Here is a 12,431-nt window from a genome sequence, read left to right on the forward strand (position 1 = left end):
CAATGTTTCCTTTATCACTGATTTTAACTCCATGACTGGGCGAATTGAGAAAATTATAAAAAAACACTGGTCAATTCTCTCAAATGACCTGCTACTGGGCACTCACCTCTCGAAATTCCCTAAATTTATCTACAGAAAAGCTAAAAATTTAAAGAATATCCTATCCCCAAGTGATATTAAACCAAAAGAACACTTCAGTGGGAATAAGAATTGGTTAAGCAATAAACCGATTGGGAATTTCAAGTGCGGTAAGTGCTCAGTTTGCAGGCATTTGCACCCCGACAAAAAATCTTTTAAATGTCCAAATGGAGAATCATTTGAGATTAAAGATTTTATATTTTGTAATACTGACCATGTAGTGTATTTATTAGAGTGTCCATGTGGCCTTTTTTATGTGGGACGCACAAAACGTGCTTTAAAAGTACGTATTTTAGAACATTTGCGAAACATCAGAATAGGGTTTATGAAACATAGCCTATCAAAACACTATGCACTATGTCATAACAGTGATCCATCATCCCTATTATTTAAAGGAATTAAACATATACCCAAAAACAGGAGAGGGGGTGATAGGGTTAAGGAATTATCCAGGCAGGAAACCTTCTGGATACATAAACTAAATACTTTGTATCCAGGGGGTTTGAATGAAGATATAGATATCTGGTCTCTGTATTGATTTTATAATTTTAATTCTATCTCTTTTATTAAGCAATATACGATATTTTATATCTGTTTCTCTAAAATCCATTTATTTTAAAGATATTGAAATAAATTTTATGAATTTTTTAAAAAATATCTGCAATATTAGTTTGTATACCTTTAATAATGATATTATGGTTTTCTACTGTTCTACTTTGTCTATCTATTAGCTGGCTATGAAATTACTTGCCAATGTTTATTTATCCATTATAGTTTATCTCATATTTAGTCATCCAGGTCCATATAGCATTAGATACATCTTTTAATATGTTTTCTGTTATGTCTAACACTTGTTTCTCTGTTTTAGTATCCTCAATCGCGCTTTGGTAGTCTTTTTTGTTGTTAATAAAGTTATTGAAGTTTTTTTTCCTCTATTGCCTATAACTACCAATGACGCATGCTATTCAGGACTTGTTACTCCGCCCCTGCTGCTCTCCCATTGGCTAGGAGAGCAGAGGGCTTTAACCAATGAGTGACGATCGCGGGGTATTTAGAAATGAACTGAATCCACTTAAAATCAGTCCCTGATGAAGAAAACTGCTGTTTTCGAAACGCGTAGGACAATCTTGCTAACAGCTCTACCTTTCAACCGGTACTATACTGCGCAAGCTGATAGACTGAACGGCGCCGAAATCGGCGACTCCCAGCGGTGACGTCATCCACTAGGAAGTGCTGCACACGGAGGGGAGTGAGAATATACAGCTGGCGTTCATCCATTCCCAGAACAAACACTGTATGGGCCAGCAGCTCCCGTTCAACTCATGCTCTGGGGAGCAAGGACGCATAGAGGCTCTCCATCTGCCCTACTGAAATCCAGCCGCAGAGACATCAGCAATTCTACCCCTGTGAGGACATCTGTTCCAGTCATTTGAGGCGTTGGGTAACATATCCCTAAACTGCTTGTTTTAACTGCATTGATGTACGCACAATACTCACCTAATAATTTGTTCATGTTAATATAATTTTGTAATTGCACTATGAGCGTTGTGCGCTGTGTCTTTTTTGTATTTACCTGCATTTATCTGGCTGGATGGACTCCGGAGAGAAAAGATCTACATAGAATCTCCGGGTTCTGTCCCGGATGCTCTCCGGGTCAGTCAGAGGGGTACCGTCCTCTGCCAACAGGCATGTGATATGTCTACGGTTTCCCCTCTTTTTCTCCAGCGCGTAGAAGAGGCACGACCCGCGATCCATCTCTCGAAGGAAGTTGATGCGGGATCGCACATACGCCCCCCGAGCTCTCCGATCTTCCAAGTCCCGGAGAGTGCACTTCCTCTCCACGTACATACTCTGCAGGTATTGGTCTCCTGCCACAGACAGCCGCTTCTCGAGATCGAACACCTCCTCCCTGAGGGCCTCGATCTCAGCATCACGCCGCCCGCTGGCACCCTTTGTGTACTCCTGACACACGAGGCGCAGATGAACCTTGCCCACGTCCCACCACTGCTCTAACGTGGCAAAGTCTGACCTGCAACCTCTCCAGGCCATCCAAAAATCTCGGACCGTCGTCGAAAACCCCTTGTCCTCCAACAACGTATTGTTGAAGTCCCAATATGCGGCCGAGGGTGCTGCAGGTAGCAGCGTCACCGTCACGGACGCACAATTGTGGTCCGAAAACGGCGCCAGCCTAATGGCACTGGACTGGGCTCGTGACAGGCTATGGCTGGAAATATACAGCCTGTCGATCCGGGACCAGGACATCCGTTCACCCCTAAACACCCTAACATGGGTGAACTCAGTGGATGCCTCAGGATGTTGTTCTCGCCAGACGTCTACCAAGGAGTAGCGGGTGATGACCTCTCGCAAGGCCGACGCAGAACACGGGTGTGGCTCCGGACCATTCCGGTCTTTGCGAGCCTCGAGGGTACAGTTAAAATCACCTCCGAGCACCATGTATTCGTCCGCGTCGACTGTCTCCAGGTATTCAGACATTCTGACGAAGAACTGCCTTCTCAGAGGTCCGGTGGCAGGAGCATGCACGTTCAGGAAATTAAACGTGTAGTCCTTGTGTCGGACCCTGATATGCAACAGGCGACCTGGAACAACAGCTTTGGCAAGCAGCAGCTCAGGTTGAAAGGATTCAGAGAACAGGGTCACCACCCCACAAGATGTCGAAGTGAGGTGGCTGAAAAAGACCTTGCCTCGCCACTCCAGATGCCAGCTGGCTTCAGCCTCTGGAGTGGTATGGGTTTCCTGCAGGAAACTCACAGAATACTTTCCCTTTTGTAAAAAGGAGAGTACCTGGACCCTGCGAAACCCGTCCTTACATCCATTTACGTTTAGCGTACCGATGCTCAAAGCCATTGGTAATCAAGAGTCTTGCTTTCCATAGGCGCTCAGGGTACTATACCCCGAGAAGCCTTTACGTGCTCTCGCAACACTTTGTTAAACTTTAGGACCCGAGTATGTTCGATAGTCCCGGAAAGTTTGGCCTTGTGGTTAGCCTTGATATATACTCTGAGAGAGTGGAGAATGACCGAAGCATCCTTCCACCTCTCAAGGGCCAACTGCACCTTCGTATGTCCGTGTCTACAGAGGGTATCATCCAGGAAACTATCTAACTCCTGGGCAGGGATAATGGGGATTGAGGAGTCCACCGACTCCATGGTGCCAGAGGACTCCCCTCTGAGCCCCAACTCCCCAGGCTCTTCTTGGCTGGAGAATTCAAGACCCCCGTCCTTCTCTGCGTGGGCCTCTCTCAGCCCTAGATTGGATCCCCTCCTCGGTGTTTCCACGAGGGGGTCCACTGTGCTCTCCACCTCCATCCCCGAGTCAGGATGTTCAGGGGCAGCTGGTGGTGACATGGCAGAGGCAGTGGTCTCCCGAGAGTCCTCGGGGGCCACAGAAGCACACATGCCACGGGTGTTCGCATCACCCGCGGGAGGGCACTCACCAACCGCGGGAGGGCCCTCACCATCCGCGGGAGGGCCCTCACCGTCCGCGGGTGGGAACTCACCATCCGCGGGTGGGCCCTCACCATCCGCGGGAGGGCCCCCACCATCCGCGGGAGGGCTCTCACCAACCATGGGGGGGCACTCATTAGCAAGGGCTTCATAGGGAGGGTCTTTCCCAGCGTTCACTCCCAAGAGCTTCATAGGGAGGGTCTTTCCCAGCGTTCACTCCCAAGAAAGTGCCTGCCCAAAACTCTGCACCAAGAGGGTTCAGGTCAGACAACTCCCAGATGTAATCGGAAGTGCTCACCACAACACCCTCCAAACCCTCATCCACGGGGGTCAGCCCTAACCCATCTCCTTCCTCTGACGCAAACCGGGGCTTTTTATCCCTATGTGCGTCACCCGAAGGCGGTACAGCCGGAGGGGGATCTTGGCTGGCTCTGAAGATAGGTGCATTCGGCATGTCAAATTCACCGAAGCACAATTCTCCGGGGGATGCTCTCCAACCGAGAGGGGCGTTGGGAGGCTCCCCAACGTCCCCAGAGGCGTCGGGTACCTCCAGCTGCATTCCTTCCAGAAATTCGAGGGGGGGGGGGCGGGGGGCTGTACATTTGTGGGATCCGGCTTACACTGGTTAATCCCAACCAGTGGGCCGGACAGGACCACCTTGTGCGGAACTGATTTTTCTTTCCGCTTCCGAGACTTCAGAGGGTAAACGTAATATGGTTCACCCTCAACCTCCTCAATCACCCTCTTATTGGTTTTAGATTTGCTCTTCCTGGGGATTGATTTCCCAGGAGAGGGTGCCGCTGTCTCCATAGCAGGAGTTTCCTCCCGCTCCCCTTCACCCTGTACGGTGCTTACAATGGGGTTAGGGGGTTCTTGGGGGGGGGGACAGCGACAGAGGGTGACTGTTGTGGGGTGACTTTGTTCTTCCCCCTCTTCACACTGTTTGAGTGGCGACAGTGACATCTTCTGTGGTCCCAGGGGGGACCTGGGCCCTCGAGATCTTTTCCTTCTCCCTCTGTTCTTTGGGGAGAGGTTCAGATAACACTGTTTGAGATGGGGCAGTGACATCTTCTGCGGTCCCAGAGGGGGCCTGGGCCTTCGAGGGCTTTTCCCTCTCTCTCTTTCTTTGGGGGAGAGGTGTAGACGTCACTGTCCGAGATGGGGCAGCGACATCTCCTGTGGTCCCAGCGGGGGCCTGGGCCCCCGAGGGCTCCGCTGCGGTGGGCGCAGCGGCACAGGGTGTTTCCTCCTGGGGGGAGACAGCGCTAACAGAGGCTGGCCGCTCCAGGGCGACCCCCTCTCCTTCCTTCCGCTGTCCAGGAAGAGGTGCAGAAGTCACTGTTCCGGATGGGACAGCGACATCTCCTGCGGTCTCAGGAGGGACCTGGGCCCTTGAGGGCCCCGCTGTGGTGGGCACAGCAGTACCGGGTGTCTTGGCAGAGGGAGGGGTGAGTGCAGGAGTTGGGATGGGTCCTCTGTTCCCTTTGAGGCAACTCCTACGAGTGTGCCCCAGCTCTCTGCACAGATAACATCTAACCCCCTCCGTGCCGTAAAACACAGTGTATGCTATGCCCTCGTAGAGCACCCTAAACGAACCCTCCACAGATTCAGTGCTCCCCGGCAGCAGCAGTTGTACCTGCCGCCTAAATGAGAGTACATGCCTCAGCGCCCTATCTCTGCAGCCCAAAGATAATTTTATTATGGGGGACTTAATGTCTCCCAGGGCTTGCAGGTACAGCTTCATGAGGCAATCTGGGATGAAGGGGGGCACATTTGACAGAATGACCTTTGTGCCTAACCCCTCCATGGGTTCTATAGGGATGTATTTCCCCCTACACTGATGCCTTTCTGCACCAGGGTGTGAGTGGCAGCCAGCGTACGGAGGAAGAAAATGCCCCTCCCATACATTTTGCTGGCCGCCACCACAGCAGAGGGACCCACCACATCAGCCACAGCCCTCACATATATCTCCATGTTTAGGCCAGGTGACATTGGGCACCTCACCCCAAGCTTCCTGATCAAACAGGCCGTGGCCCCAGCATTGTTGTTGCTGGGGTCAACGCCTGCAACTGCCACATGCGCCCATGTTGGAACTGGGACTGCAGGGGTTACGCTGCTAACAGGTGCTGGGGGAGGCGTGGCCAGGGCACTGGAAGGACCAGGCCTAGGGCTGTGACTAATAATGTTGCTCCTAGGGGCCACAGTTATTGGTGTTCTGTATCCGGGCGTCGCCCCCGTTGCCGCACTAGTCCTATTCCCCTTTCCAGGCATGATAACAAATAAGCCTCTAAGTCAGGGGAAGATATTGCTTAGTGAGAGAGGTATTGAAAGAAACTGTCCCTTTTAGAAGAGATCTCTCTGCAAGGGGAAAAAACAGCAGCTTTTAAAAACCTGCTGCAGTTTTAAATCTTTTTCCCCTTATTGGTTACTCTCTCTCTGTTGTAATAAGCAAACACCACAATTTTACAAGTCTTTATAGAAAAGACACAGAGCTCTCAATAGCAAGTGAGAAAAGGAATCAGGCCTAAGAAAAACAAAAGAGTGAAATTGGAAGTTTAAACAACCAGTAAAAACCTCCAGTAGTGAGGGAGGAGAGAGGGGGTGAGACTGCAGTTTTCCAGCCAGCTAAACTGCAGCTATGCTGGGTTAAATCACTGCAGCCCCTGGATGAAAACCAAAAACGGTTTTAAGCCTGAAAATACACCCAAAACCCTCTATAAAACTCCCAGTATACTCACAGTATACTCCCCCACAGATCCAAACCAAAAAATACCAAATAAAGAAAGAATAAAGCTGATTCCTTACCAAATGCCTGGGAGCTCTGTACATACACTTCTGAGTGACGCAGCAGCAGGTGATAGTGCTGAGGTGAGGGAAGCAGCAGCAGGTGATAGTGCTGAGGTGAGTGCAGCAACAGGTGATAGTGCTGAGGTGAGTGCAGCAGCAGGTGATAGTGCTGAGGTGAGTGCAGCAGCAGCAGCAGGTGATAGTGCCGTAGACGAACCGTGTGTGTTGATTTTAATGTTCTGGATAATGGCAGCACTCTTCACGGACTTTAGCCACACCCCCCAGTGTCGCGAGAAGCTGTTAACGGGTTTAAATACCCTGCTGCTTGCACTTTTAGACTGACTCACCTAGCTGGCGGCAGTGTTCCTGTGATTTCCACAAACCGTGAGCGTACTCCATTTGACCCTACACTTATCTTGTTTCCACTGTACTCTGCCTTGTGGACTGCCATATACCTTTGAGTGTTTTACACTTTCAGGTGCTCCTGGATTTGGTTGAGCAATTTTGCTCTACCCTGCTGCATAGTGCCATTTGAACTATCACACTTTAGTTTAGTGATTAGGTAGACTTGGGCTCATTCCCCTGTTCTTAATTGACTCATACTTGGGACTGTGCAATCAGGAAACTGATAGTCATAACCCCCCACCCCCCACTCATTCTGGGATAGAGTCCCTTACCTAGCCGGGTGTTGACTTGTTTAGCGTTACCTGGAGGTTTGGATCAAGGGAGAAGGAGGTACCTGTGGTCACTCAGACTGTAGGGAATGGGCCAGAAGAAGGGGTTCATTCCCCGAAATGTTGCCCCCCTTCTCTTGTATTTCATTTGTTTCCTCAACATTGTTTGTTTTTCCCTTTCATTTCCTCCCTTCCCCACCCCTCCCCGCTTCTGTTTCCCTTTTCCACCCTCCCCTGCTTCTGTTTCCCTCCCCTCGTTGCCCACATTCCTTAGCCTCCAGTGTACCTTTTCCCCTCAGGTGTTATCGCACCTATAATAGAGTTTACATTTGCATTCTCCATCCCTTAGCAGTTGTTTGTGTATTTATCTGTATACACAATACATATAAACCTCTTGCTCATCATTAATTCTCTTTCTCTTTATTGTGTGTTGGGAACCATACATTTTGTATTGGTATTATTTGGGGGTGGGTGTGGGGGGGTTGAGGGCCCCCCTTGTTCCCGTAGCACCTTGCACATTCTTATTACTCCTCACTCATTGAGTGCTGTCTAATCTGTATACCTTCTATATAATATTGATTAAGCTTAATCAAAGTTCATGTTTAGTTGACTAATATTGTCTATAATTGTTGTGTATTTTAATAAATTGTTATTTTTTTAATTCACGTATTCCTGTGCTTTGTTCTCAGAAACCTCAGTATATCTATACCTGCCCAACAATACATTGTCTTAATTTGAAAAGTTTATGCGCCAAGCATTTTCCAGTTATAGACTAAGCTAGATGTACTCACCTAACCAGACGTGCGAGAGAGGAATAAGGTACCAGACGTGCGAGAGAGGAATAAGGTACCAGACGTGCAAGAGAGGAATAAGGTACCAGACGTGCAAGAGAGGAATAGTAGATTATGACCTGTACCTGAATAATACCCGCTCAGTGTTGCAGAGCTCTAGCCTTCATTCACAGTTCTTTATAAATATACATCACGGAGCATATGAGATTTTGATACCGCACAATTCTCTTCTGTATAAGGTGATGTCTCAAAAACTCTTGCATCTACACACTGTAGTTCTTTTTCATGTCTTTTTTTTATTATATATAAACATTATCATATTAACCTCAAAAATGGGTCATTACCCGTAATATTTTTTTCATGAAATATTTGGTTACTTGCCTACCTGTGAGAATAAAGTGCAGAAATCTTACCCAGGGCTGCTAGCGGTAGCAGACGGAGCCTGAAGGTGTGAGAACATCTGACAGCAGCAGAGGTTTCTGAAAGGTTATCCTCTGCCTGGATTTTCTGAAGCAGATTTTGTGTTGCTGCTTTTAATCGTGTGCTAGTTTTCTATGTATTGCAGTAAAGAATTCTGCACTCACGGGGCTTGAGATCATGGGCTACTTTATTTTTATTAAAGAATCATTACGGTCCAGATATGAACCTTTTCATCAAGACATGTGGATATGGGAAATGAATCCCTGTTAGGTGCTACAAATGTCTTAGTGGTATTGTGCAATATAGCCCTGGAATCCAGGAAAGAGTTAACTTCATGTGCAGTAAAAAGGCATTGAATGCTCACTTGCTAGCCACAGTGGGTGTGTGAAATGTACACTCACTGAAGAGAGCACACCCCACACCCACTTGTGGGACAGCACCCCTCAATCCCTAGGCATGAGACCATGTATAGCCATAAACAGTAGAACTGCAATAACAGTATTGAATAACTCACAAATCCATCCTGGACAGATATAGCGTGCCTCCTTCCGGTACGATGAATCCAAGTTGCGAAAAAGAGTGATGGAGCACTGCCGAAAAAATTAAAGGGCTGGAGGCTGATAGAAAATAAAAATGCTTTAATTTAAGGCATGAGTAGACCGGGCTACAAACAAAGAAGGTATCTCTAACGCGTTTTGCGCTGTCAGAGCGCTTTGTCAAAGAGTAACCTTAGTGTGGGTAAATGACTCATTTATATATGCAGGAGTGGGGAAGTATGTTCGCGCCAAAACGGACACCCCCCAATCACGTGGTCGGGTGTAATTACGGGCGCCTGCAAGGTTTGGACAATCTCCCCCACACATGCATGAATAAAAGTAATTAACAGTGAATAATTACCTTTATTCTACATTCTAGATTTTTTGACAAGATCTGGTCATTTCTCTCAAAATTATCCATCTCCTTAAAGGCTTTCAGTTTCATCTGCAATGCTTCTATATCCTTAACTAATAGGGTAATCTCTTTTGTTTTTTGTTTGATTATTAAAAGGATGAGTTTAAATGAACATTCATTGAGCGTCTGTATCCAAACTTTTTCAAAATCAGCATTATTGAAGCCAAAGGAGGGGGGCTTTTACTTTTACTATTTACATTTAGCCTTTTCATGTTTTATCATATGTTTTGCTTTTAATTTCTTTTCTTTTCAGTTTTTTTTCTTATCTTTTTCAATATTGTTCTTGTGTTGATTTTATATATACGATAAAGTTGTCTTTGTTTTGAAGTCACTGTTTTGCACAGTGTGCTTTTTTGTCCATCCAGGGCCTCCGTAGATTTAGTTCCGATCGCCATCTTGGTTTTTGGAAGGAGACCGGGAGTGACAGGGAAGTGGCTGTGCAGGTAGAGACTTAGCAAGGGGGTGGTTATTTGGGTTTTATTCACTGTTAATTACTTTTATTCATGCATGTGTGGGGGAGATTGTCCAAACCTTGCAGGCGCCCGTAATTACACCCGACCACGTGATCGGGGGGTGTCCGTTTTGGCGCGAACATACTTCCCCACTCCTGCATATATAAATGAGTCATTTACCCACACTAAGGTTACTCTTTGACAAAGCGCTCTGACAGCGCGAAACGCGTTAGAGATACCTTCTTTGTTTGTAGCCCGGTCTACTCATGCCTCAAATTAAAGCATTTTTACTTGCTATCAGCCTCCTGCCCTTGAATTTTTTCGGCAGTGCTCCACCACTCCTTTTCTCAACTTTTTATCAAGACAAAACCAGCACACATCCGGAATGTAAATACCCCCCACGCAGACGCTGTAGGGAAGTCTGGCGCACACAGTGGTTGTTCACGTTGCATCACATCACAACGACATAAAGAAATATTGAGTGGAAGAGAAAACTGCTAAAATATCAGATATTTAGAAATATTCTTAAAATGTAAATCTCACTTGTGAGCGCATTCGCATGTCTGACAGGTCTGGAACCCTGCCTTTCCCCGTTATCACTCAGGCCGAGATTATAGTGGCGGCGACGGTGAGCGCCGCCAAAACAAATACCTGTGTTTCGTTGAGGTGCACAAAGCGGGCGCGACCAGGCGGAGGCGCGACGGAGCGACAGAATCCAGAAGAGACAAATAAATGTGTTTCTCCGTGCGATGGCCGCGTGAAGCGGTTCAGCCAATTATGGCGAATCGCTCATGTGATGTCACGGGCCATGCCCCCGCCACGCCCCCTATCACCTCCCGCCTGCATACAGTACAGTGCAGGATTTGTGCGCGCGTGCCCTGCAGCGGACACTATAATCTCGTCCTTGGCATACAATGCTTCCACTGCAGCTAGGGATTCTAATCCACTTTAACATGTAGACCTATTAGCGTATGATTGCCATATTACACAGTATATACTTATAGGGGTCCATGTTAAAATGGATATGAAGTAAAAGATGACACTGTGCTCATTTGCATGTCATTTCCCAGAATCCCTGGCTGCAGTGAAATCATTGTATGCTAAGAGATAATGGGGAATAGCAGGGGTGGCAGACCTGTCTGAGATAAGCGAATGTGCTCACAAGTGATATTTTAATTTGCTGTACACTGTACGGTGGAGGTTTTTTTTTTTTGTCAAAATATTCAAACAAACACAACACTAATGTAGTTTAAACAATTAGTTTGACACTGTTGAGATGAGTGAACAAACGGCGGAAGCAGTAATCTGTGATCTGTGCTGATATGCCATTTCCCCCCTGCATTTCTTTTATTTAAGACATCTTTCCCTTTCCAACACTTTTTATTTTCACTATCTAATGCTCCGTTAAGAAGATATAAAAGTTTAAAATATTGAATGTCTGGAAGAAAAATATACACTATCCTTATTGATCATGGTATGGAAAATATATAATGTAGCGTGAGTAGGTGATAACAAAAGACAATATTACCGACACAAAATGAAACCGCTGTAGCAAAAAATAAATTAAAAAATAGCACTATTGTCTAGAATCAGGATGAGTTTGATACAAAAGAATCGTAAGTCTTTACCTAACGACCTGTATCAGAAGGACATGATGCTCGCATAATGGGCGGGAAAATGTGCAACGAGATTGTAATAATAAACAATGCACACTTGGCATGATTGCAATGTCATAAATGGCTTTAGTGAAATAAAGTTTAATGCTCACTCAACGGGTATATCAATGACAAATGTATTAAAGGAACCACTACCGTCAGAGTACGTGGTGGGGACCTGATCGTGTAAAGTGTCCTGCAATATATCATGTACTGCTGCAGATGTAAAGCTCCAATATGTTCTGGAACCTGTAAGGGTTTTCTTTCCCTGTTCTGAGGCAGCCATCTCTCCTCAGTGTTATGCTGCTACATTGTTGCTTTCCCTTGTGGCTTCCCAGCCTGTGCCTTGGCAACCCCCCTCTGCTCATATCTGAGTTGGTTTGACTATCCCTCCCCTGTTAGTTGGTATACGCAATTACTTGTTCCCACTTCCATGCTTTCTTTTCCAACCAGAAGCCATAGTGAGTAGACATATCTTTCACTGTTTCCCCAGAACAAGCATCCTTTTTTACCTTCTCCCACAAATGTTACCTGCAAGTTATTTGATACCTTCTGTATACCCCTACCAATAAAGTTGCAGAAAATAGAAGGACTCCGTGTGCATTTAAAGGAGACGAGTTTAGCTACCTGATCCTACTCACTTGCCACAGTGGGCCTGGGCCAGAAAGTCTTTATCCTACTACCCCATAGCACAGGGGTGGGCAGCTCCAGTCCTCAAGGGCCACCAACAGGTCAGATTTTCAGGATATCTCTGCTTCAATACAGGTGGCTCAGTCAGTGGTTTGGTCGAAGACAGAGCCACTGATTGAGCCACCTCTGCTGAAGCAGGCATATCCTGAAAACCTGACCTGTAGCCCTTGAGGACTGGAGTTGCCCATTCCTGCTATAGCAGCAATAAAACATAAGTAGAGCGTGAGCTACCATTGTTCATAAATATGTCAGGAGGAAGGGATAGACACCTTGACAGACGTATCGCAGTAAATAGCATGCTTAGAATAGGTTAACCACTAGAATAAGAGTTGTTGCTCTCCAATAACAATGTGAAGGGGTTGGCGCACCCACTTGGATAGTATGGACCAGACTACTGGAGAAAGTGCTG

General features: G+C 46.7%; 1 protein-coding gene across 7 annotated transcripts in view; it reads left to right on the forward strand.

Moving 5' to 3' along the window:
* The window catches only part of TSNARE1 (t-SNARE domain containing 1), a 593,698-nt gene that overhangs the window by 63,166 nt on the left and 518,101 nt on the right, over window positions 1-12,431 (forward strand). The window contains exon 3 of one of the 7 annotated variants that reach the window (XM_075581607.1): window positions 7,753-7,936. The exons of the other annotated variants lie outside the window; for them this stretch is intronic. The gene's annotated coding sequence lies outside the window, so the exon portion shown is untranslated. The remainder of the gene's footprint in view (window positions 1-7,752; window positions 7,937-12,431) is intronic. 7 annotated transcript variants of the gene reach the window in all.

Source organism: Ascaphus truei, chromosome 2, assembly GCF_040206685.1.
Source record: "Ascaphus truei isolate aAscTru1 chromosome 2, aAscTru1.hap1, whole genome shotgun sequence".
Lineage (NCBI taxonomy): Eukaryota > Metazoa > Chordata > Amphibia > Anura > Ascaphidae > Ascaphus > Ascaphus truei.